This window comes from Ascaphus truei, chromosome 9 (genome assembly GCF_040206685.1).
Source record: "Ascaphus truei isolate aAscTru1 chromosome 9, aAscTru1.hap1, whole genome shotgun sequence".
NCBI classification, from domain to species: domain Eukaryota; kingdom Metazoa; phylum Chordata; class Amphibia; order Anura; family Ascaphidae; genus Ascaphus; species Ascaphus truei.
In genome coordinates, this window is record NC_134491.1 from 18936395 (window position 1) to 18961827 (window position 25433).

Consider the following 25433-nt stretch of genomic DNA (forward strand, 5'->3'; position numbering starts at 1 on the left):
CTTGACAATGCGTTGTCACATGCCGGGTGATGTATGTTGCCATGACAACGCAGCATCATGTGACGTTGTGATGTCATACGCTGAGGAGGGTCGCCACACAGCCTACAGGTAGCAAAAAAAAAAGTGCAATCCGCCAATCACTTCAGGTGATTTTACGGCGCTGCTGAGAGTAGGGTTGCCAGGTGTCCGGTTTTGAGCCGGACAGGCATCCGGTATTACCATTTTTTGCGGCGGGGGGCTGGCAGGGCAAGGGCTGCGCGACAGCGGAGGGCTGGAAGTGCTGAGACTGGAGGTGGGGGTGGAGGCGGACGGTGGCCGGGCAGGAGCACTGTGTGTGTCTGTGCAGCCTGTCCCTGATTGGAGGAGCAGAGAGCCAATCAGAGGACAGCGGGGGTGGAGCCCAAACCCCGGCGGCCCAGAGAAGTCTGTGTCCTTCCTGGCAATAAGGTAAGGACACAATTTTGGGGGTGATGGGGGAACCAGGGATAGGTGAGATGATGGGGAGCCAGGGTGAGGTGAGGGGGGGGCAGGGTGAGGTGAGGGGTGGGGCCAGGGTGAGGTGAGGGGGGGGCAGGGTGAGGTGAGGGAGGTGTGGTGATGGGGGAGCCAGGATGAGTTGAGGTGATGGGGGAGCCAGGATGAGGTGAGGTGATGGGGGAGCCAGGATGAGTTGAGGTGATGGGGGAGCCAGGATGAGGTGAGGTGATGGGGGAGCCACGATGAGGTGAGGTGATGGGGGAGCCAGGATGAGGTGAGGTGATGGGGGGGGGGGCAGGATGAGGTGAGGTGATGGGGGGGGTAAGATGAGGTGAGGTGATGGGGGAGCCAGGGTGAGGTGAGGGGGGGGGCAGGGTGAGGTGAGGGGTGGGGCCAGGGTGAGGTGAGGGGGGGGGGCAGGGTGAGGTGAGGGAGGTGTGGTGATGGGGGAGCCAGGATGAGTTGAGGTGATGGGGGAGCCAGGATGAGGTGAGGTGATGGGGGAGCCAGGATGAGGTGAGGTGATGGGGGGGGGGTAAGATGAGGTGAGGTGATGGGGGAGCCAGGGTGAGGTGACATGATGGGGGGCCAGGGTGAGGTGACGTGAAGGGGGGCCAGGGTGAGGTGATGGGGGTAGGGCAGGATGAGATGAGGTGATGGGGGGCCAGGATGAGGTGAGGTGATGGGGGGAGTGAGAGAGACTTGGGGGGTTGGGGGGAAGTTAGACTTGAAAAGAGGGGGAGAGACTTGGGTGTAGTGGGGAAGTGAGAGCAACTTTAGGAAAGGGGGAGTGAGAGATTGTTGGAGTGAGAGAGACTTGGAAGTGGGGGAGTGAGAGACTTGGAAGGGGGACTGAGACTTGGAGAGGGGGTGGAAGGGACTTTGTGGGGAAAGGGGGGGAGTGAGAGATTTGGGGGGTGAAGAGGAATGAGAGACTTGGGGAGGGGAGAGGGGGGGGGTGAAAGACTTGGAGAGGGGGAGGGGTGTGAGAGACTTGGGTGGAGTAAGAGAGACTTGGGGGGGAGTAAGAGAGACTGGGCTGGGTGGAGGGAGTGGGAGAGAGAATGGGGGGGTGGGGGAAGAGAGACAAAAGGGGGAGAGAAAAAAAGGGGAGGGAGAGAGAGAACATACAAAATATTCACAAATACAGTTGAAAATTGCAAGATTGTTTCGCCTTGGTTTTATAAAAAAAAAAATGGGGTGGGGGGAGGAGGCAGTTGGTGCTCCTCCTCTTCTAACCAGACACATCGCAAGAAGACATTTACCATCGTTGGACAAGGATGGCACACTGGATTCCAAGGGAAATCAAAAGACCAAGATGATGGCCAAAAGGAAGTTGGGAGAATTAAATGAGAAAATGTGTTGGAGCGACGTGGAGAAGAGGCTGTAACCGCAGTACCTGGGACATCATTGGGGAGGCTCCATCCAGCAGTGGGGAGACAAGGGCTGAAGATGCTGATCTATATATAGTTACATAGTAGATGAGGTTGAAAAAAGACATATATACGTCCATCAAGTTCAACCTATGCTAAACTTAGAGAATCCTATATTTGTACTTACAGAATATAACATAGATTAACATCCAGAGGAAGGCAAACAAAAAACCCCAGTGAAATATCTAATAATATCTCATAAGGGAAAATAATTATATATATATAACAAAAAGAGGACAGCGCGGCTCCCATAGCATAATACTGTAATTTAATAAAGGTATAGGCTGACAGAATAAGGACACTTACAATATAAAAAATGATTACAAGCAGTGGCTAGTGAGAGGAAGTTGGTTGTTCCTGAGAACTGGCGGCCACACCCAGCAGCTGATTGCAGACACTTTTGTTTGTTTTTTTCTCTTTGGGGCATCCCTTTTCCTTTCCCCTTTTCCTTTTCCCTTTTTCCCTTCCCTTTTCTCCCTGTTTGTGTTTTTGTTGTTGTTTTGTTTGTTTGTCTATTGTGGCAAACTGGAATATCATCTAGTATACATTGGTTTAACTGGTTAATTACCTATTTTATGTGGATTTACCCATCTGTCCGGTTTTCCAGCTAGCGCAGCAGTTTTTTCTTTTTTCTTTTAATATATCTATATCTATATCTATATATATCTATATATATCTATATATATATATATATATATATATATATATATATATACAAACACACAAGCTACATGAGTGCTATATTTTTTACATATACATTTATATATAAACATACAGTATAACTCCCGTAGCTTGTACTCAGATGATATACATTAGACACCGGTGTTATTTTATAATACACATATTTCCCTTTCCTCGTTTCTATATACAGAGGGATATATGTGGCATAGCCATGGGGTGGGCAACTTCAGTCTTTAAGGGCCAGCCCCAACAGGTAAGGTTTACAGGGATGTCCCTGCTTTAGCACAGGTGGCTCAATCAGTGCTCAGTCAAAGAGCTGGGACTGATTGAACCACATGTGCTGAAGTTGGGTCTGATTGAGCCACCGGTGCTGAAGCAGAGACTGATAAGCCTCCTGTGCTGAAGCTGGAACTGACTGAGCCACCTGTGCTGAAGCAGGGATATCCAAAAACCTGACCCGTTGGCGGAGCCCACCCCTGGCATAGCCACATTGTGTTTTTACACCGCGTTGCTGTACCTCCATTCTCAAACATACTCCTAGCTTATAGTGGGCGGAAATATATAGTTTAATCTGCATATATTTAGCAATGTATCTAAATAGAAAGGGATCCGCAGCCTCCATTCCTCTTAGATAACGAAAACGAGTCATTAGTATCTCCCATATCCATTAGTTTTATTTCTGGGGATACAATGATGTTGGAAAGAACACAATGTAATCAGTAAAAGTTACAGGGTGTCAGCATTCAGAGCCAAACCCTTTTAGGCTCCGGGCCCAGTCTATCCATGTAATATTTGCGTGCAGTGACTGAGTAGACGTTATATCTCGTTAATATAAAATACAACCCTACACTGTAAATATAGAGAGATTCATTCAATATTATAGATAGATTTATTCTTTTTTTTCTTTCTAGAACTTGCTGCATCGCTATTAATTATATGGTTCTTTTATCCCCTCAACTTTCTCATCTGTATCTTACCTCTGAAAAGGAAATGGAAATTAAACACCATGCAGAAATAATACGGCACGCTATTTCCCCCCCACTGTTATCTGTCTGCGCAAATCCTACATTATTCCAGGAGCAAAATGCCAGTAACATTTACAATAGCTACAATGAATAATATTTTTTTATAGCACTGACAAAGCACAGCCCGGCACATGGAATTTACCAGCACACCGAGTGCTAGCCACAAAGAGTCGTGATTTAGACAAACACAATTAGATTAACTCAACCCTACCCGTATACAGTAACAAAATGCATCAGTAACACTTTCAATGGCTTAGGCCTCGTCCCCCGCGATCGCGACAGCGTGTGCGGCGCGAACCAGAGACGGCCCTTTGCGCGCATGCACAAAGCACGATGGAGTGACCACATTTTGAAAAGTCAAGGAATGTGACTTTTGGCGCGGTGGCCGACAGCTGGTCACGGCGGCGGTTCAGCCAATGAGGGCGAACCAGCTGCGTGACGTCATGGTCGTGCCCCGGCCACGCCCCCCCACCACGCCTTCCCATCACCAGTGATCTGAAATCCTCAGATGGTTCGGGTGAAGGCCACGAGTGCCGCCAGGCGCTGCGGTTGCTCGCGCACGTGCGCTCATTGGGGCCGTAGCCTTAGAAGTGCTTAGAGAGAAAGAGAATTGGCTATACATTTATGTAAAACAAATACAAAACCCCTGCGCTACTTTCCACATTGGCTGGCAATTTCTTATTGAAATTATATGTAACTGTCCCTGCCCGGCTCCTAGGCAGTTTACATCAGATGTCTTTTATCTTGGCTCTCAGAGTTGGTTACATTGTCCGGGTGCTGGATCCGAGCAGGCTGGGTGTTGGTTACCTTGTCAGGGTGCTGGATCCGAGCAGGCTGGGCGTTGGTTACCTTGTCTAGGTGCTGGATCTGTGCAGGCTGGGCGTTGGTTACCTTGTCAGGGTGCTGGATCCGGGCAGGCTGAGCGTTGGTTACCTTGTCAGGGTGCTGGATCCATGCAGGCTGGGTGTTGGTTACCTTGTCAGGGTGCTGGATCCGTGCAGGCTGGGGGTTGGTTACCTTGTCATGGTGCTGGATCCGGGCAGGCTGGGCGTTGGTTACCTTGGCAGGGTGCTGGATCCATGCAGGCTGGGCGTTGGTTACCTTGTCAGGGTGCTGGATCCGGGCAGGCTGGGCGTTGGTTACCTTGTCAGGGTGCTGGATCCGTGCAGGCTGGGGGTTGGTTACCTTGTCATGGTGCTGGATCCGGGCAGGCTGGGCGTTGGTTACCTTGGCAGGGTGCTGGATCCATGCAGGCTGGGCGTTGGTTACCTTGTCAGGGTGCTGGATCCGGGCAGGCTGGGTGTTGGTTACCTTGTCAGGGTGCTGGATCCGGGCAGGTTGGGTGTTGGTTACCTTGTCAGGGTGCTGGATCCATGCAGGCTGGGTGTTGGTTACCTTGTCAGGGTGCTGGATCCATGCAGGCTGGGTGTTGGTTACGTTGTCAGGGTGCTGGATCCAGGCAGGCTGGGCGTTGGTTACCTTGTCTGGGTGCTGGATCGGGGCAGGCTGGGCGTTGGTTACCTTGTCAGGGTGCTGGATCCGGGCAGGCTGAGCGTTGGTTACCTTGTCAGGGTGCTGGATCCGGGCAGGCTGGGCGTTGGTTACCTTGGCAGGGTGCTGGATCCAGGCAGGCTGGGTGTTGGTTACCTTGTCAGGGTGCTGGATCCAGGCAGGCTGAGCATTGGTTACCTTGTCAGGGTGCTGGATCCATGCAGGCTGGGCGTTGGTTACCTTATCAGGGTGCTGGATCCGGGCAGGCTGGGTGTTGGTTACCTTGTCAGGGTGCTGGATCCATGCAGGCTGGGTGTTGGTTACCTTGTCAGGGTGCTGGATCCGGGCAGGCTGAGCGTTGGTTACCTTGTCAGGGTGCTGGATCCAGGCAGGCTGAGTGTTGGTTACCTTGTCAGGGTGCTGGATCCGGGCAGGCTGAGTGTTGGTAATGCAGTGAAAGGCGCCAGGAACTTTATTCATTCAAACAGCATTTTTATTTATCACCATCGATCAAGTTTCATTTACACGGTACACATCACTTCATGGCTAGTTTCACCCCTGTACTCTGTATGTGCCGTCTGTGTCCTCTTCCCTTGCTGCCCTCTATCGGAACCCGCTAGGGAGGAGCTGAGGCATTACTAACTCCTATTACCTAAGGGATCCCTCTGCTGGGTAGCGGCGGTAATGCTCCATCTCCGTTGGGCCCCTGGCGGGTCTAGTAATACTCTCTCTCTCTGTGATTAATATCCCCGTCTCTGGTACTGAATGCCATCACGTGGCTTTCTGGGTGAGAGTCAGATATGGACCCTTGATGGGGGCTGGTCCACCTATACCTCAAGGCTGTGGCTTGCGGAGCCCCCTCTGGGCTGTCTCTATGTGAACCTTTAGAGTAGTGTGGAGCAATTCCTGGGAACGCTCTCTAACAGGACACTGTCCCTAACTATAAAACAATAAAAGGAATCCTTACCATATACTAGAGATATGTACATTATAAAACTATATAGATTATTCACAGTGAGGTCCCTCACATGCAACTCCTCCTTGGACCTCACCTTCTAGAAGCCTCTCCTAACTATATATCCTGCAATGACATCACTATCACTGGGCAGAAGAGGACAGGGCTATGATTCGGCCTAGTCACCCAGCACTGTGTCATGGGAAAGGGGCGTTACTCTGTGTGAACCCACACAGTTAACCCCTTAAGTCCATATTAATCCCAAAGGGGGGTTACAAATACATTTTTGATCCAAAGTCATTTTTAAGAAAGGCATAATTTGGTTGTACCGTATCTTCTGATAAAAAAAATTACAGATGGACTGCCCACCCCCGCTCCACTTGTAGGGCCACGGGGGATTGGGGAGAGAGGGGACAGAGTGAGAAGTGGGGGGTGAGGGGGGAGTTAGAGAAAATGATTGGGAGTCTGAGAAAGGGGGGAGTCAGAGAGAGTTGGGGTAGTCTGAGAAGAGGGAGAGTCTGAGGGGATAGGTGGGTAGAGTCTGAGAGAGTGGGAGAGGGAGTGAGAGAGAGAAAGGGGGGAGTGAGAAAGAGAGGGGGTAAATTAGAGAGAGAGAAAGATGGGGGGGCATACGAGAGAGGGGAGGCGAGACAGGCATGTCCAGTGATGGGAATGGACACCTCCTACCCCACTCCAAAAACCTGGGACACCTGGAAAGCTGTTGGTGGCCCTACTGGGATCACCCACTTCAAAAGTGTAGGCTGTGCGTCATATGGGAAGGAACTACCAATTTTCTAGTGGCCTATAATTTATAGATTTAAATCTCACTTATTACCCAAACGGCAGAAACGGAATTAAAAACGCCAAGTTATTTATTCCCATTAAATCTGTTTTATTTATTGAATTAAATATTACAAGGTAAATTATACAAAAATAAGCTTTATGGAGCCTCGTATATGACACACCAGATTGCTTCGTATTTGTCCAATAAATTATCTTTCTACAAAGCACAGAGGGAAGTAGGAACTTGATTTAGCTGTCTGCTACATCGGAAAGCTGTAAAATGCTACAGAATTGGGTATAAAGCATTACTAATGAAAACTACAGATGAAAAATGAGAGCAATAGTATAAGGCCGGGGATTTGTTCATTTGATAAATACCCTTTTCCAAAATATGAAAGAAAAAAAAATAACTGGTGAAAGCTTTTTAGAAACGTATTTCATTTTCTTTCCTAAGTCTTAGAAGCTGTTGCTATAAATTGTTATCGGTTGGATAGGACGGATTATCAGGCACTTTACAGAAAATCAGTGCAGATACAGTATCTAGTGCTGTCTATAGTCTGACAAATAGGCATGGAACATAGTCATATATTCATGGCTCTACGTGCTTAAAGGTGATGTCATTTAAGGTTATGATGTCATTTAAGGTTATGATGTCATTTTCAATATGTAAAGAAATAAAAAGCTATTTATCTCCCTAATATCAAACAATATATACATAGGGTTCTATAAATGTACATACTGTACATTCACTCCTCAGACAGGTCAGCAGCCCTGCTTTACCCCAATATCTTGCCTACAATGCCTCCACTGCCGCCAGGGATTCTGGGTAATGACATGGAAATGAGCACATTGTCACTCTTCACTTCTTGTCCATTTCACCATGGAGGACCCCTGCAAGCTTCTGCCTGTGTATTACACAGCGCTTCTATTGTAAGGAATTCTTGCAGGTGATTTTGCTGTTTGATTATTAGAGAATATGATCTCCTTAAAAGTGTATTCCCTATATACAGATAAGTCCTAATACAAGAGAAATCACAGGAAATCAGTGCATACCACTGAAAAGGTACAGAAATCGCCAACATTCTATTGATTTGCCTGCATTTTGTTTTTGTTATAATAATTGCAGTTGTAATCGGGGGGACGGTCTTTGTCCCTAACAGTCTTAGGCCGCGCTTATAGTGCCGGCGACGGCGATGCGACGTCGCCCGAAAACAAATGCATTGTTGCCACCGCGTTCGCTTATAGTAAGTGCAATGGCGACAAAGTGATGGGACGACGGGGCGACGCGATTTTTTGAAGCTGGGAATATTTGGTTTTTCAGGGGCTGTCGCCTCATGTGACAGCCCCTGAACCAATCAATGGCCTGGTCGCTCGCGACGCCACACGCAAAGCGAAATACAACTTTCGCTAGCGCCGACGGGTGACGTCACGTGTCGCGTCGCAGTCGCGGGCACTATACGCGCGGCCTTAGTAGTAGAGTCAAGAAAATGCTTTAGTTAGTGATGAACCCAGGGCAAGGGGAAAAAACCATTGTTTTCCCCGCCACCATTATTCAAGGCATGGGGTGCGCAAACATTTTCCCTTGTGCCTCCCTACCGGCTCTAATCCCCCCCCCCCCCCCCCCCCCCCCCCCCCTCAGTCACGCGGCGCCCGAAGCTGTCGGAGATAAGGTAAGGGAACTTACAGAGGCCTCACGCGCACCCGCGGCATTTAATTTAAATGCCTTTGGGAAGAGCGCCAGGCCTCTGTGAGTGCCGCACCCCCTCCCCCCCAGTTTGCGCACCCCTGTTAAATAGGCTTTGAAGCGGCTTGCCAGGGCTGGAGAAGAGATCAGCTCCATTTGGTATGAATAGGATTCAACGTTTCCAAATCCTGGGGCAGCGGCTGTGCAGCAGTTTGGCCGCGTCCAGGCCACTGGAGAAGGTACACTGTAGGAGCGCAAACTTGTTTGATGACCACACATGGGACGGCCTTCCAATTACTGCTTAGCGTTTGCAATTGGCCACATATATTTCAGGACTTGCCATTAACTCCACGCATTTTGGTAGAGATCTGGAGATACATGTATACAGGGCCGCAAGTGGACACATTGACATTAAGTTGATACAAAGAGCGAAAATGTTATGCTGTGGCCCCTTGTGATAGGAGCAGTAAGGGGTATATTATGAGTAGTGGTTATAGGAGCAGTTAGGGGAGGAGTTACGGGTGTGGTTATCAATGCAGGAGAGGAGGTATGGGGAGCAGTGATAGGAGCAGTTAGGGGGGTTATATGAAGTGGTTATAGGAGCAGTTAGGGGGGTTATATGAAGTGGCTATAGGAGCAGTTAGGGGGGATTATATGAAGTGGTTATAGGAGCAGTTAGGGGGGTTATATGATGTGGCTATTGGAGCAGTTAGGGGGATATATGAAGTGGTTATAGGATCAGTTAGGGGGGATTATATGAAGTGGTTATAGGAGCAGTTAGGGGGGATTATATGAAGTGGTTATAGGAGCAGTTAGGGGGGATTATATGAAGTGGTTATAGGAGCAGTTAGGGGGGTTATATGAAGTGGTTATAGGATCAGTTAGGGGGGATTATATGAAGTGGTTATAGGAGCAGTTAGGGGGCATTATATGAAGTGGTTATAGGATCAGTTAGGGGGGATTATATGAAGTGGTTATAGGAGCAGTTAGGGGGGATTATATGAAGTGGTTATAGGATCAGTTAGGGGGGATTATATGAAGTGGTTATAGGAGCAGTTAGGGGGGATTATATGAAGTGGTTATAGGATCAGTTAGGGGGGATTATATGAAGTGGTTATAGGAGCAGTTAGGGGGCATTATATGAAGTGGTTATAGGATCAGTTAGGGGGGATTATATGAAGTGGTTATAGGAGCAGTTAGGGGGGATTATATGAAGTGGTTATAGGAGCAGTTAGGGGGGATTATATGAAGTGGTTATAGGAGCAGTTAGGGGGCATTATATTAAGTGGTTATAGGAGCAGTTCGGGGGGATTATATGAAGTGGTTATAGGAGCAGTTAGGGGGCATTATATGAAGTGGCTATAGGATCAGTTAGGGGGGATTATATGAAGTGGTTATAGGATCAGTTAGGGGGCATTATATGAAGTGGTTATAGGATCAGTTAGGGGGGATTATATGAAGTGGTTATAGGAGCAGTTAGGGGGCATTATATGAAGTGGTTATAGAATCAGTTAGGGGGGATTATATGTAGTGGTTATAGGAGCAGTTAGGGGGCATTATATTAAGTGGTTATAGGAGCAGTTAGGGGGGATTATATGAAGTGGTTATAGGAGCAGTTAGGGGGCATTATATGAAGTGGCTATAGGATCAGTTAGGGGGGATTATATGAAGTGGTTATAGGATCAGTTAGGGGGGATTATATGAAGTGGTTATAGGAGCAGTTAGGGGGGATTATATTAAGTGGTTATAGGAGCAGTTAGGGGGGATTATATGAAGTGGTTATAGGAGCAGTTAGGGGGCATTATATGAAGTGGCTATAGGATCAGTTAGGGGGGATTATATGAAGTGGTTATAGGAGCAGTTATGGGGCATTATATGAAGTGGTTATAGGATCAGTTAGGGGGGATTATATGAAGTGGTTATAGGAGCAGTTAGGGGGGATTATATGAAGTGGTTATAGGAGCAGTTAGGGGGCATTATATGAAGTGGCTATTGGATCAGTTAGGGGGGATTATATGAAGTGGTTATAGGAGCAGTTAGGGGGCATTATATGAAGTGGCTATAGGATCAGTTAGGGGGGATTATATGAAGTGGTTATAGGAGCAGTTATGGGGCATTATATGAAGTGGTTATAGGATCAGTTAGGGGGGATTATATGAAGTGGTTATAGGATCAGTTAGGGGGGATTATATGAAGTGGTTATAGGAGCAGTTAGGGGGCATTATATGAAGTGGCTATTGGTGAGGGCTTACAGACAGGTTTAACGTGACCAAAAACTGCCGCTATTACCTAAGGCATTTGCAGCGGAGGGGGGGGGGGTTGTCAATGGGCCTTTTAGTCAATTGGGGGGTGGTTAAGGGGGTTTCTAGAGTGGATAGTATAGCCATTTGCCGAGCGTTTGTGGAGTGACCCCCCCTACCCAGTACACTAGACCCGGCTCTCCTATACAGGGGTATAGGCTGGCACTGCATAGGACCAGTTAGTACAGGAGTTATAAGTATGAAACAATTACGTAAGAAGGTTTTAATAGAATGTATCCGTAAGGGAACTGTAAAAACGTTCTATAAGTGGTGACGTTTCTCTTTGTCTTTTCTTCAATGAAATCTGCCAGATCTAAGTTGATATGAAACTTTGCGCCCAAGAGATCAGAGTCAGATTCACAAAGTCTAACCTCAAATAACAAGTTTCATACAGGAACTGCCGGCCCAAACTGACACAAGAACAACATTATACCATCATATTAAGGGGCAAATTGAGACAAGCGCAAGCACGCTGCCCCGGGTCACATTCCCCTCCCCACGTATAAACACCAGCTAAAGCGTGGCGCTTCTCCCTTCAACATTGCTGAGATTCGCCCCTTCATACAGTATGTTGCACTAACACTAAGACAGTAATGCCTGTCTGTTCTCTCCCGTATTGATTACTGTATCATTATTTTATCTGGCCTTCCTGTCCCGCACCTTTTTCCTTTGCAATCCATTCAAAAGGCTGCCGCCCGAATCATCTTCTGCTCGTCTAGTCGTGTATCTGCCTCTGGCCTCCTGAACTCTCTCTGTTGGCTTACAGTATAAACTACAAAATCTTCCCCTTTCCTTTAAGGCTCTACTCTCCTCTGCACCTCCATATATCTCACCTCTCGTTACTCTCCTCTGCACCTCCATATATCTCACCTCATCTCTCGTTACACACCTCTAAACCTCCATATATCTCACCTCATCTCTCGTTACTCTCCTCTGCACCTCCATATATCTCACCTCTCGTTACTCTCCTCTGCACCTCCATATATCTCAGTTCCAGAAAATGGAGACCGCGCTCGTCTGAAACCTTCAAGGGGATTCCTCTGAGATGCCTTTCTTCCCGCTGCTCCTTCTCCCTCCGGTGATCAGCCGGCCACAAACAGTCCAAGTACAAAACAAAGGGGAGATGGAGCGCAGAGAAAGAAAATGCCAAGGTAAGATAGGGTCAATTTATTTGAACAACAATGCACAGTATTACTTACAATTGGTTTAAAACAGCATACATGTAGAAGTTCCCACAGAGGTCTGTATATGCGTCTGTTTGGCACCCCCTGTCCCGACTGCAACACACTGCTACCGAGTCTCACAGGGTCCCTGACCCGGAACCGGAAGTGTAATAACCCAAAGGTGGTAGGTGGGCTCTCGAGCTATGGCAAAGGCTATGGCAATAGCAACAGCCACTCGTGAGATGACAGGGGGATATCAGCAATACTGGAATTGGGAAAAATCTACCGTGCTAGAAATGCACTCCTACCCAGGAGTGCAACATAAAAGTATTGAGCAACCCTCAACGCGTTTCACGCAGTACAGCGCTTCGTCAGGAGGACCCTCCTCTGCATCTGCATATATCTCACCTCATCTCTCGTTACACTCCTCTGCACCACCATATATCTCACCTCTGATCTCTCGTTACACCCCTCTGCACCTCCATATATCTCACCTCTGATCTCTCGTTACACTCCTCTGCACCTCCATATATCTCACCTCTGATCTCTCGTTACACTCCTCTGCAACTCCATATATCTCACCTCATCTCTCGTTACACCCCTCTGCACCTCTATATATCTCACCTCTGATCTTTCATTACACTCCTCTGCACCTCCATATATCTCACCTCTGATATCTCGTTATACCCCTCTGCACCTCCATACATCTCATCTCTGCACCTCCATATATCTCACCTCTGATATCTCGTTATACCCCTCTGCACCTCCATACATCTCATCTCTGCACCTCCATATATCTCACCTCTGATATCTCGTTACACTCCTCTGCACCTCATATATCTCACCTCTGATCTCTCTTTAAACCCCTACACGTCTCTTCTGCTCAACCCCAGCTTGTCTCATCTTTGCACCTTTCACCTCTGCAGCTCCCTTTCTCACTAATCTCTCCCTACCAATGGAACGCTCTTCTACTCAACATCCGTCATGCACCTTCCCTTTCCTCATTCACAGCCCAGCTGAAAATGCACCTCTTAAAACAAGCATCTCATTAAACGTTCTACGCATCGGCCACGACCACCAGACGCATGTGACCTCCCCTGTTGCCGGTTTAATGATGCACCTTTACTCCTAATGCGCCTGTAAGCCTCCCAGCATACCACTTAGATTGTAAGCGCTTTGGGGCAGCGTCTAGCCTAAGGCCTCGGTCCCGCTGCGCTCGTTGGCGCGGGTGGCCACACGCGAGTTCCCCACCAGCAGGGGAATCCTCCCGTCCCGGTCCCCCCTGGTGGCACAGTGCACTACACGCTGTGGCGCGTCAGCCGCTATGGGACACAAGAAAATGGTGATCCATTTTCCGCTATGGGACACAAGAAAATCCATCCAGAGAGGAGGCGGTGAGAGCAGCGGAATACCCACTTCATTCACTTTTAATGTGATAAATGCGATTTTTATATTAGCACATTGTACACTGGCGACACAGTTTATTACACTGCGGCCAGATCCGCAAGCCGGGAGATTTCCCGGCTTGCTAGTGGCCGCCCCTCGGCGTGCCGCGCGTCATAGACGCGCGGTCACGCGTCTTCGGGAGCGTGCGCCCCCTGCACGCGCGTCCAGGGGCTCCCCGAGGGAGCCCTGGTGTCCCGCGATCGCGGGACAGCGGCAGGGGGTTCCGGGGGACCCGGCGGACCCGGCAGCGGTAGGGAGAGCGCCCCGATCGGAGGGCGCTCTTCCGCTGCTTCGGCGCGCGCCCGTCACTCTCGGGCGCGCGCCAGGCTACTGCTGCGGCACAGAACGGGCAAATGCTCGAATAAACTGTGCCGCAGCAGTAAGTGCACATTTTATGTCTATTTTTTTATAAAGTTTAATACAAGACAGATCGCGCTATGTAGTGCTGTTTTTCTCCTCCTTATATATCATTGCCACACTGATGAGACGAGCCTGGAGGGAACCCCACAATATACATCATCCACTTGGGGTGGCAGCCCTATCTGCCAATTGCGCATATACCTCAAACATCTTGTGAGTAGATAGACCATTAGAGCCAAGATTTCATCATTCAGCCAATCACTTAATCTCAACGTCTGCACTTAAATTTGCACTGTTTTGTTTCCTTTTCCCTATATATGCTCCTCCTGGACTGTCTGAACTATATCATTTACTGTGAGATGCCTTAGTTTTTACCCAGGCAAGAAATCGGATACTGATGGCTGCATCTGTATAGAGATGGAAGTTTGCTGGTTACTGGAAGGTTCTGGGTGGACATAGAGTGATTGGAGTCTGCTGTCCCCCCTACCCCCCTTCCCTTCCTTTCTCCCCCTCCCCTTCCTTCCCCCCCCCCCCCTTCTTTGCCTTCCATTCTCCCCCCCCCCCCTACTGTATTTGTTCTTTTGGAGGGGGGGTGGGGGGGTCTCTAAATGGAGAGCAGGTGGAGTAGAAATGTTTCCATGAAACTATTAGATACTATTTGGTCAGAAAAGTAAGTAGGTTTGAAAAAATATATAAAAATAAGTGAACCAAGATAGTCTGTTGATTTTCTATTAATGAAGGAGTACTGTGACATTTATTCTGCATCTGGAATCTATATTGGTCATATATTAGTTTTATTTTCCTTTTCAGGTGTTTATGTATAACAGCGATGTGATATTACTGGGAATATGGGTCAACATCTGTTTTATATTATGTTCACTTGTAATAAAGAAATGTATGGGGGGGGGGGGGGGAACTATCACTGTTATTGGTTCATTTTCATACTATCTGGGATTGATCCTTTTATCTATTAAAAATATCACTGTCATTAGGTCACTTTGGTCCTGTGCGCGAGTGACCCTTTAACCTAGGCAGGCATAACTCCAGTCCTTAAGCCCCCTGTGCTGAAGCAGGGACTGGTTGAGCCACCTGTGCGGAAGTAGGGATATCATGAACACCTGACCTGTTGGGGAGGCTTGAGGACTGGAGTTGAGCACCCCTGCTTTGTGCCATTAAACTGTCTCCCTTCCCATCTTTATATGGTGGGTGTGTGGGAGATGGACGTACTATATTTATCTGTGATGCTGAGCAAGGAGTACAAGGCCACGCGATTGAACAAAGGAAGCAAGCTCTATAATAATAACAACCAGCCCTCTATCACACTCCTTTATATAAGGACGTTTGGAAGATATCAGTGTGAGGATTCGCCATCCCAGCAGTTCTGCCCCCTTAACCCTCACCTCTCCTGCAGGTTCCAGAGGCGGTCCTGCCAGGCATTCCAGCGCGGGTTCTCGTGCGCAGCGCGCGGTTCCTGTCTGTCCCCGCGGTTCCCAAGTCTAGGCTGCGCGGCCCGTCCAGCAGCGGTGACGCGTTACGCATGCGCGGTGAGCATTCCTCCTGGTCTTCCGTGGCCTCTGCTCCCCAACTCCGCCCCCGCCCTAATGACAGCGGTAGGCGGCGCGGCAACTGCATACGCCCCTTCCCCCTCAAATCTGGCCCGGCCTCCGGTCTCCGCCCCCGTTCTGACGCAGGTGTTGTGACTCGTGCGACTGGCGCGCAACTGGGTTGCCAATGTGATACGCGAGTTACGTACGGTGCGCGTGCATCCTCCAGAGGTCCCACCCCCATGCCTAATCGGCTGCACAATAGGCCGCACCTGTGCGATCCAGCAGCCTATCGGTGAGGCCTCTCTTACTTCCTGGTTGCCTCCCATTGGTGGGAGGTCCTATTTACCCTCTCTATGCTCTCCTGCGTTGCCGAGCATAACTTCTGTTTGTGTGACGCTGTTCTCATCAACTTGTGCTTGTCTGCCTGACCCTGCCTGGATACTACTCTGTGATACTCTCCTGCACTGACCTTGGCTTGGATACGACTACTCTACTCTCTCCTGCACTGACCCTGCTTTGGACCTGGAACCTTGTGATACTCTCCTGCACTGACCCTGCTTTGGACCTGGAACCTTGTGATACTCTCCTGCACTGATCCTGCTTTGGACCTGGAACCTTGTGATACTCTCCTGCACTGATCCTGGCTTTGGAACCACGACGACGCTGCTCTCTCCTGCACTGATCCTGGCTTTGGAACCACGACGACGCTGCTCTCTCCTGCACTGACCCTGGCTTTGGCTCTACGACTACTCTACGCTCTGCAATCCTGACTCTGGCTACGTACCCCAACGGTCCGCTAATCTTTACCCCAAGACCCAGCAAGTACCTAATGACGCTGTCTTCTATTACCCTGATCCGGCCTGCAAGACTATCCTACACTCTAGGCGCGCCCTCACGGTTGTGGTCGGCGTTCTATACAATTCCCTACCTCAGCCCCGCGGTCGCGCCTCGTTTGTGGTGAGCTACGCGTTACAATCAGCTCAGCCTCAAAAAGCAACGTTCCACGTCCTACCATCTCATTATTTACATTTACAATGAAGTGCAGAATAAGAAATAATCGCAGTACGGGCAGTATATTTTCTGCTGACTTTGAAAACAAAGCCACCATATTGTTACAGATATTTAGGAATTCTGCACATACTCTGGCTTACTAGCATGATAAATATTATAGACATTCTCTCACAGTCCTTTCTGCTGCAAATGTGCAGGAACATAAACCAAAGCAGCTGTTTTGTCACCTCAGTTTTGCCTGAATATCATGATTAGGTCTTGTTAGATTTACATCGTATGCCTTTTTATTAGTTGGGATGATCTCTTGTTTGTATTTAGTAAGCAGATAAGATAAAGGGCCACAGTAACTAAGCAGTTCTACTCCAGAAGACACCTTCTGGTTCCAAAAGACAATGTGCAGACCACTCACTTAAATAGGATGTAAACGGGCAATATTTACTGAGCTATGCTGGAAGGTGCCTTAGGCTGCGGTCCCAGTGCACACGCGCCCGGCGGGGGGATGGCGCGTGCACAGCACTGCACCCGCATACGCGGTCCTGGGAGGGAGGGAGAAAGAGGTTGCGACGTGAGGGGGCGTGGCGGGGGTGTTTGCGGGGGCGTGGCCATGACCTCAAGCGGCTGGTTCGCCCTCATTGGCTGAATCGCCGGCGGGGGCGTGGCCACGGCTCCGTCGCAAGTTCCACACATAATTTTTTTGTGTGTGTGTGTGTGTGTAATCTTGCAGTACAGCGCGGCTGCTGAATGTGCGCCGGCGCATGTACTCGGCCCTGAGTGACTGGGGGGCCGGTGCTTGTGCGTACAGCGCACGCCTCGGCGTGCGCTGTGGCAGTCACTGGGACCGCAGCCTTATGGAGTATCACTGCTTGGTAAATATGGCCCTATAGCATCATCTTCAGCGCTGGTCTCCCCACTGCTGGATGAAGCCTCACCAATGATCTCCCAGGTACAGCGGTTACAGCCTCTTCTCCACGTTGCTTCAACACATCTTCTGATTTCACCCGCCCATCTTCATTTGGGTTGTCTTGGTCTTGTAATCTCTCTCGGAATCCAGTTGAGTACCATATTTGTCCAACAATGGTCATTTTCGCAGTACCTGGAAGATCACTGGGGAGGCCTTCATCCAGCAGTCGATCGACAAGGGCTGAAGATGATGATATAAACCATATATTTATAAATAATAAAGGGAATAGGTAAAGAATGTAAAGACCCCGAGTCACTATAGAAATATGAAAGCTAAAACGTTATATTTTTGAAAATTAGACACGGCGCCATTCCTGCCGGTCACTGGTGCTAAACTACAGACCTCAAGACACCCCGACAGATCAGGTTTCCAGGATATCACTGCTTCAGCACAGGTGGCTCAATCAATGGCTCAGTCAAAGACTGCACCACCTGTGCTGGAGCAGGGATATCCTGAAAACCTGAGCTATTGGGGGATCTTGAGGACTGGAGTTGAGCCCCCCTGCTCTACGCCACATATAATTTCAAGCTGCACTTATCCAGGCTGTGGTGAGAGCATTAACCCCTGCACTCCCAGCAGGGACTGGCAGCTCAAACTTTAAATTGGTTAAACGTCTGCGTGATCATTCTACTGTCTCGAACATACTTTAATCTTCCATCTCTGCAGTTCCCTTTCAGCTGCATATTAGTGTTCTGCTGACTCTACCCATTGTTCTGTCTTCCTAACCAATGCTTTTAATAAGACAGTAAGCTGATTGTCAATTAAAGTTAAATGTGATAGAAAATGCCACTGGATTAAGTGCCATTGCTGAAGAAGAGGTTAGATTTCAGAGCAACAAAGCATTTAAAGGAGCAGTTGTCTCCAATAGAACAGGGTGTCTTTGAGTCTGCGAGAGGCGTAACTACGGGGGGATTCACGTCCGATAACCGGTATGAGAGCGTTTTCAGTGTTTATTGCCATTGACTTTAATTTATCATGATTCTTTCCACCTCCCTACCCCATGTTCCCAATGGAAGAGTTGTTATCACAACCACATGGTTCTATTGTGAGAGGTGAGAAAAAGAGATAGAAGAATCAGACAAATTGCATCAAAACTGCATTCCAATGATCTGTTCCACACCCTGCCTAACCCTCTTCTCCCTGGGAGCCCTAGCCCTGCCGTGCCTAATCTCGTACTACAGGGCAGCCCAATTTGGCTAGACCCTGTCGCTGCACTGAGGCTTGGTCCCCAAGAGCCGCTCTCTCAATGGGGCCGGGCCCGCTGCGAGGGGGGGGGGGGCGCATCACTGCGCGGTGCGTTTTTCAGACTCGCATTAAAATTGTGATTAGACCTAGCGACGGAGCGCTAGGCCACGCCCCCGGTGGTTCAGCCATTGAGGACAAACCTGCCGGGTAACATCATGGCCGCGCCCCCATCACTCCCCAGTCACGCCCCCCCTGTCTTTCCCCCTGCAGCTCTCTGCAGACCGGGGAATTCAGCTGCACGCACCGCCAGCCTCGCAGGCGCCCATGCAGCGCAGGCAGCGGGGCCAGAGCCTGAGCCACCACCGCCAAGAGATGGGTAGAGGCGGAGTTGGTGACCCCAATCTACATAGGCTCTCTGGTATGGCAGTGCAGCCCGCTCATACCTGCCCCCCAATCTCCCACACAATAAATCTCTGGGACTTGAATAAGCGGAGGTTTAATCTTTCCACTCAAACTCCTCCATGAACCCAATCTTTTCCAATCCAGACTTCACCCTGGGTCTCAGTCTCATGGGGTCATTGAGAGATGGCGGTCAAGAGGTGTTGGCAGAATAAGAGACATGGTGTGTAATGCTCAAACACAATCCTTTGTATCATTAAGAGACTCCCATAAGATCCCCAAAAACGAGATCTTTCAATCTCTCCAGATAAAGGGGTTTGTCCAGCGGTTTTGCCCACCTCCTCCTCTAATCCCATTTGAGAGCATTTGCCTTGACGCCCCCACACAAAAAGGTTTAATCTCCCTCCCTCTATAGCTCAATCTTTTTTAAATCTCACAGGGAAAACTCCCCTTTCATGTCATAGTGGGAACAGACGTTAACCCAAGCATCGAGCAGGAAGATTGGGGGGATATTTTTGAAGCCGCTGCCAAAAGCTCATATATACAGCTATCAAAGAAAATGCAAACAAAAGTACTGTACATGTGATGCCTGACACTGGTACGATTGTCCAGAATGTTCCCAGGGGTTTCTTCCAATTGCCCAAATGGGTGTGGCCAACATGCCAGCTTTGTACAGATGTGGTGGTCTTACAGACTTAGGGAGGATTTGTTCCTATTATGTACACCTAGTTTGGCATAGGTTTTAGATGTCAGGTTATCAATATGCAACCCAAATGTTAAATCATATGCCCAAGTATTTAAAAATAGTAACAGGGGCTAGGGTGGTATTAGTGTTTGTTCTGATCTGGCGCTCAGTCATTGGCGGATGTCCGAAGCATGGCCCCTGGGAACCTTTGCTGAGGGGATTTAGTGTAGGGGAAGGTTTGAGGGGCTTCTACATCACTGCGAGCTGTGTGGAGCTGCAGGGCCAGCAGGCTCTGTGTCTCAGCCTGTCTCCTTGCAGAGGTGCAATTTACTGTACTGTGGCAAGTGAGTAGGGACAGGCAGCTCAACTCAATCCCATATACTAAGCAAGTGAAGCTTCTTAATTGCTGAAGTGTTTATTGGACACAACAATACAAATAAAAAGGGGAAAAGATACTGGGGTAAAACTGTGCCATGCGACCAATGGAGGGGAGAGGGGGACTAGAAAGGCAAATAGGATAATGCAAAATATAGGGATAGCTTTAGTATCAGTGATAGGTAAATTACAATCACTTTACCAGAGGAGATAAGGGAGGTGATTGCTCAAGATGGCTGCTGGCTGAAAGAGGAACCATGCTAACCTGGACAAGCAGGAAATAGAATAAGGCTGTGCCAACTAGCAGGGGGAGGAGGGGGCAGCCCAACTTACTGGGATAATAGGGGCATTGCCAAGGCAACTGGCTGAGAAGCCAAGGGAAATAGTTACATTAGTAACAATATAACAATGAGGAGTGATGGCTGCCTCAGAACTAGGAAAATATAAAGAGAGGTTCCAGGATATATATATATAAAACAAATCTGAGGGTAAGCTTGCAAAGAGTCGCAATATCTACGTGTGTTCCATGAATTTGTGTTATGATTCTGTCTCTCTCAGTTACATGCTGCATTTCCATTGTTAGTTCTTTGAGAGTGACACTCCTCATGTCAATAGTTGTTTTGCTATTACCAGTGTTTTGTGGTCACGCGGCTGCTATACCTTAGCATTCTAATCTCTGATTGCAGAGTGATTCTCATGATATTATCACTAGCATGCTTTAGACATTTTTGACTCATGTGTCACTTTTTTGGACCTTGAACAATGAATTATATTGTTAGGCGCTGCATGATTATCACTGCCTTCGATTATTATGTCCATACACTAGAGGGTATTTAGATTTGCATACTCTTCAGCTTTTCACAAGTGCAGCAGCACATAACTATTTAGAGTGAGTCCTTATCACTGAGGAATTTCCTGTCTTTTTTAACCTTTTTTGTACTGTCCTTTTAAAGAAGTGAAATAAATTTGTTATATTTTGGTACAACATTTTGTTATATTTTGGTACACCCGAGTGCTTACATGGGAAACTTCTCTGTTTTTTGTCTACATTATCCACTATCCCGTAGCACCGCTGGCATAACATATACCTTTATTAGCCAGTTCATCAGGGTTCCTTTACAATCTGAAGTGTATGCGGTGTCTAGCTCCCCCCTTCCTCATATATCTAATGTGTGTGTGTGTGTGTGTGTGTGTGTGTGTGTGTGTGTGTGTGTGTGTGTGTGTGTGTGTGTGTGTGTGTGTGTGTGTGTGTGTGTGTGTGTGTGTGTATATATATATACGGACACACCTTTTCCATCCTTCAAAGAATAAAAGAACACCCTTTATTACATCAATATATGATTTTTGGCAGTTTATTTTATTTTGTCTTTTCAAATTTTGAAACTTAATTTTATCCTTTGGTTCATATATATATATATATATATATATATATATATATATATATATATATATATATATATATATATATATATATATACACTCTTCTTTTATTTTTATTAGTCTTCGCCTTCTGCAAACTTTTGATCTCTTGTGTGCTGTATTAATCATTATAATTTCTTATTTCACTCTCTCCCTGCACTCAGCAGTTATTATCTGCCTCATGCTGCAGTCCCCTTTAACGAATCAGGGTCCATGGAGAAAGCTGATTACCATTGTTTATTCTCCAGCTGACTCACTCACCTGACTACTCCATATATCACAAATTGAACAGACTACTTAAACGCTTGCTGTTGCACTACACGGACGAAGCAGGTGGCGAAACGTGCACATCGGGGCTTGTTTGTCTCCCCTGGATCCGGTGGTGTTCCCAGCTGTCAATATTTCTTCCTGCCGCATCACGTGGTTCCGTCCGACGCTCCCATCATACAGGGAGCATGCGCACTGTGGCGGTTGCGGCTGCGACTTACCATCACTGAACTTGTGATGACTCTTTTCAGTTGTGGACACTCTTTACTGCTGGACTCATGCTAAGTATTTCCTGCATCTTGCTTTGACTTTGTTGCTTATTACCTTTCAACTAGATAACCTCTGTGTGTGCCAAATTATTTTCATCTTTATTGCATATTGTTGCTGTTGTGCACACACTGATTCAATACAGGGGTTGTTATTTCAGCAATTACTGACAGGCCGGTCAGAGTTGTAAGAGGCAAACATTGTTTGCTTCTACACTCGTATTACCCCTTGGTGCAGTTATTTTCATGTGCTAAGCACTCAGTACCACTACTTTGTGTCTACATTATAGTTCAGTAGTATGCTCTCCTCCTAGACTAATTTAAATTCAGTAACAACTTATTTCAGCTTGTTATGTTTGTCTTTAAGGAGTTTCAGTACTATCCTACAGCAGGTAGGACACCACCGCTCCCTTTTAACCCATGTATGTTTATTTGTATTTGTGATTAATACATTTTGTTACCTTTATATGCTAGAGTGCACTCAGGGGATTCTCTTTTTTCTGTGTTGGTTTTCATGTTATTCCCATCCCCAGCACCGCCACTGGTGTTATTATTTACACCTCATTGACTGGTTTTAGCACAGTTTATTGATATAGGTCTGTTGCGGGCTTCTTTGTGTAATATATATATATATATAGGTAACATAGAATGTACTTGCCTAGGCAAGAGAGAGGACCCCTTTAGAACAAGCACTCGTAAGGTGATGAAGGGAATGAAAGTAAATAAACCTTTAATTAATCATTAGGGTAACAGGAAACACAAAACACTTAAAACCGAATTAAATAGTTAGCTCCCAGTCCTATAAGCTAGGCTGGTTGCCATATCGATCTAGGGAACCCTAAGTGACTGGCATAAGCAGGATGGATGTTTAGCTTATGCCTCAGTGAGGTATAGAAATGTAGATGATTATTGTCCTATCAGAGATGTACCGGACAGGACACATAAAGGTATACCTACAATGAATGGATGGTGACTCAAGGGGAGTACTCATAGAAAACTTTAGTGAGTGATAGATGTACAGTGTCACGACACTCACATGCTAGATATGTATAAAGATCAATACATCCAATAGGGTACTCCAATCGTCAAGAGGCAACTATAAAAAATTATGTATAAGGGTCCCTAAAGACGACGCATGAAAATATAAAGTTAAGTTAAAAGGCTACTATGTAGCTAGGGAAAGGCTGGAAGCCAAATGCATGATATGTGCAAGAGACTTCCTCATGGCACATTCACAATCTCTATCAGATATATAGTGCCTCAGCCTATTCGGAAGTGCTCACACAGATAGAAATTGATTGATGAGCTACTCCCCACGAACTTCCGTGGAAACGGCACAGTATGGTTAAGTAAAGATGTGTAAGCAAATTATATTTCCAAGTATAACAGTGTTGATTCCTGAACCCACAGTGTGAAGTTACATAGAGTGAGTTGGTACTGAGGTCTTGACCTAATTCCAAGACCAACTTAGTGTAGCCATGCTGTAAAATGGCTGCAGTCATCTCTCCTGCTGACAGTAAGGCCTGGTAAGTTAGGGGCATGCCAGCAGTAATTATGGAGGTTTGCCCTCACACCCTGGTGAGGTGCCCTATGTATGGATGGGAGTGGTCACATGCTCTGAATCCATGATTAGTGATGTCAGAGTTGTGTCAGCCCCCAGAGGATACATAAGGCACAGCACTGTTCAAAAGTTAGTTGTTAGAGGAGGAGTTCAGAAGCTGTTGGAAGGTTATGTAAGAGACTATGAAAGAAGGAGCAAGTCTGAGTGCAGGCTTGGGAGGAGACAGCTTATAAGACTGTGACCAGGGACCTGGCACAGGGAATATCTCCCTAAGGGGAGATAGGGAATCCACCAATTAGGGAAAGGACACCTTTCAAAGGGAAGTGCGGTGAGCATGAGCGGCTGAGTACACCCACTGTGAGGGGCAGCTGGCCCGCCGCAGCAATAAAGATGACCCTGTTCAAATATACCCTCGTGTGTGAGTCTGGGATTACTCTGCAGAGGAAGGCACCACAGAGGAGTTCCTCATCAGAATCATCCCCATGCGGACGCAGGGATCCCGATGAGGTGGAGGCGCTGCACTGGATCTAGGTAGGACTCAGCACACTACCTCAGCTGCCTGTCTGAGTTGGCAAATCCCCACACACCATCATGCGGGAGACTCAGGAGTCCTGTTGCCAACAGGTGCACCACCAGACACTACCATGTAATGGGGACTGGTTAGACCACAGGGGCCAATATGAGATTGGGTGGGTCAGGCCAGTTCAGAAAACCCGTTACAATAGTATAGATCAGATGTACTCTATACAGCTCCCACCCGGTGTGGTGTATTAATGAACACCACCGGACGTTTAGTTAGCCGGGTGAGGAGGGAGGTAATGTTAGATAACACTCTTAGTGAAGTGTGGTGAGTCTATGCTAAGGTCTGCTGTATGCCTCACTAGGTTATCAATCGATAAATGAATGGAGCCTCTGTGAGTGTGACCTAATTCAATGGCCCACTTAGTGTAGGTTAGATATACTGTATAAAGCTCCCACCCGGTGTGGTGTATTCATGAACACCACCGAGCATTTAGTTAACCGGGTAGGGAGGGAATAAATAACGGAGCTGTATAGAGTACATCTGATCTATACTAAGTTGGTCTTGGAATTAGGTCAAGACCTCAGTACCAACTCACTCTATGTAACTTCACACTGTGGGTTCAGGAATCAACACTGTTATACTTGGAAATATAATTTGCTTACACATCTTTACTTAACCATACTGTGCCGTTTCCACGGAAGTTCGTGGGGAGTAGCTCATCAATCAATATCTATCTGTGTGAGCACTTCCGAATAGGCTGAGGCACTATATATCTGATAGAGATTGTGAATGTGCCATGAGGAAGTCTCTTGCACATATCATGCATTTGGCTTCCAGCCTTTCCCTAGCTACATAGTAGCCTTTTAACTTAACTTTATATTTTCATGCGTCGTCTTTAGGGACCCTTATACATAATTTTTTATAGTTGACTCTTGACGATTGGAGTACCCTATTGGATGTATTGATCTTTATACATATTTAGCATGTGAGTGTCGTGACACTGTACATCTATCACTCACTAAAGTTTTCTATGAGTACTCCCCTTGAGTCACCATCCATTCATTGTAGGTATACCTTTATGTGTCCTGTCCGGTACATCTCTGATAGGACAATAATCATCTACATTTCTATACCTCACTGAGGCATAAGCTAAACATCCATCCTGCTTATGCCAGTCACTTAAGGTTCCCTAGATCGACATGGCAACCAGCCTAGCTTATAGGACTGGGAGCTAACTATTTAATTCGGTTATAAGTGTTTTGTGTTTCCTGTTACCCTAATGATTAATTAAAGGTTTATTTACTTTCATTCCCTTCATCACCTTACGAGTGCTTGTTCTAAAGGGGTCCTCTCTCTTGCCTAGGCAAGTACATTCTATGTTACCAAGTTCACTTACCCCTGGCACCGTTTCCAAGACAGTAGCAAGAGCTCACTCC

General features: G+C 47.4%; 1 long non-coding RNA gene across 2 annotated transcripts; it reads left to right on the forward strand.

The window, feature by feature from the left end:
- Window positions 1-379: 379 nt before the first annotated feature.
- On the forward strand, window positions 380-24388 carry LOC142502484 (uncharacterized). 2 transcript variants are annotated; one of them, XR_012803773.1, is made up of 4 exons: window positions 399-447; window positions 7856-7908; window positions 11821-11980; window positions 21548-24388. It is a non-coding gene; the product is annotated as an uncharacterized LOC142502484 (long non-coding RNA). The 2 variants fall into 2 exon arrangements; XR_012803774.1 differs by lacking the exon at window positions 7856-7908 and having other exon boundaries at window positions 380-447.
- The last annotated feature ends 1045 nt before the right edge of the window (window positions 24389-25433 follow it).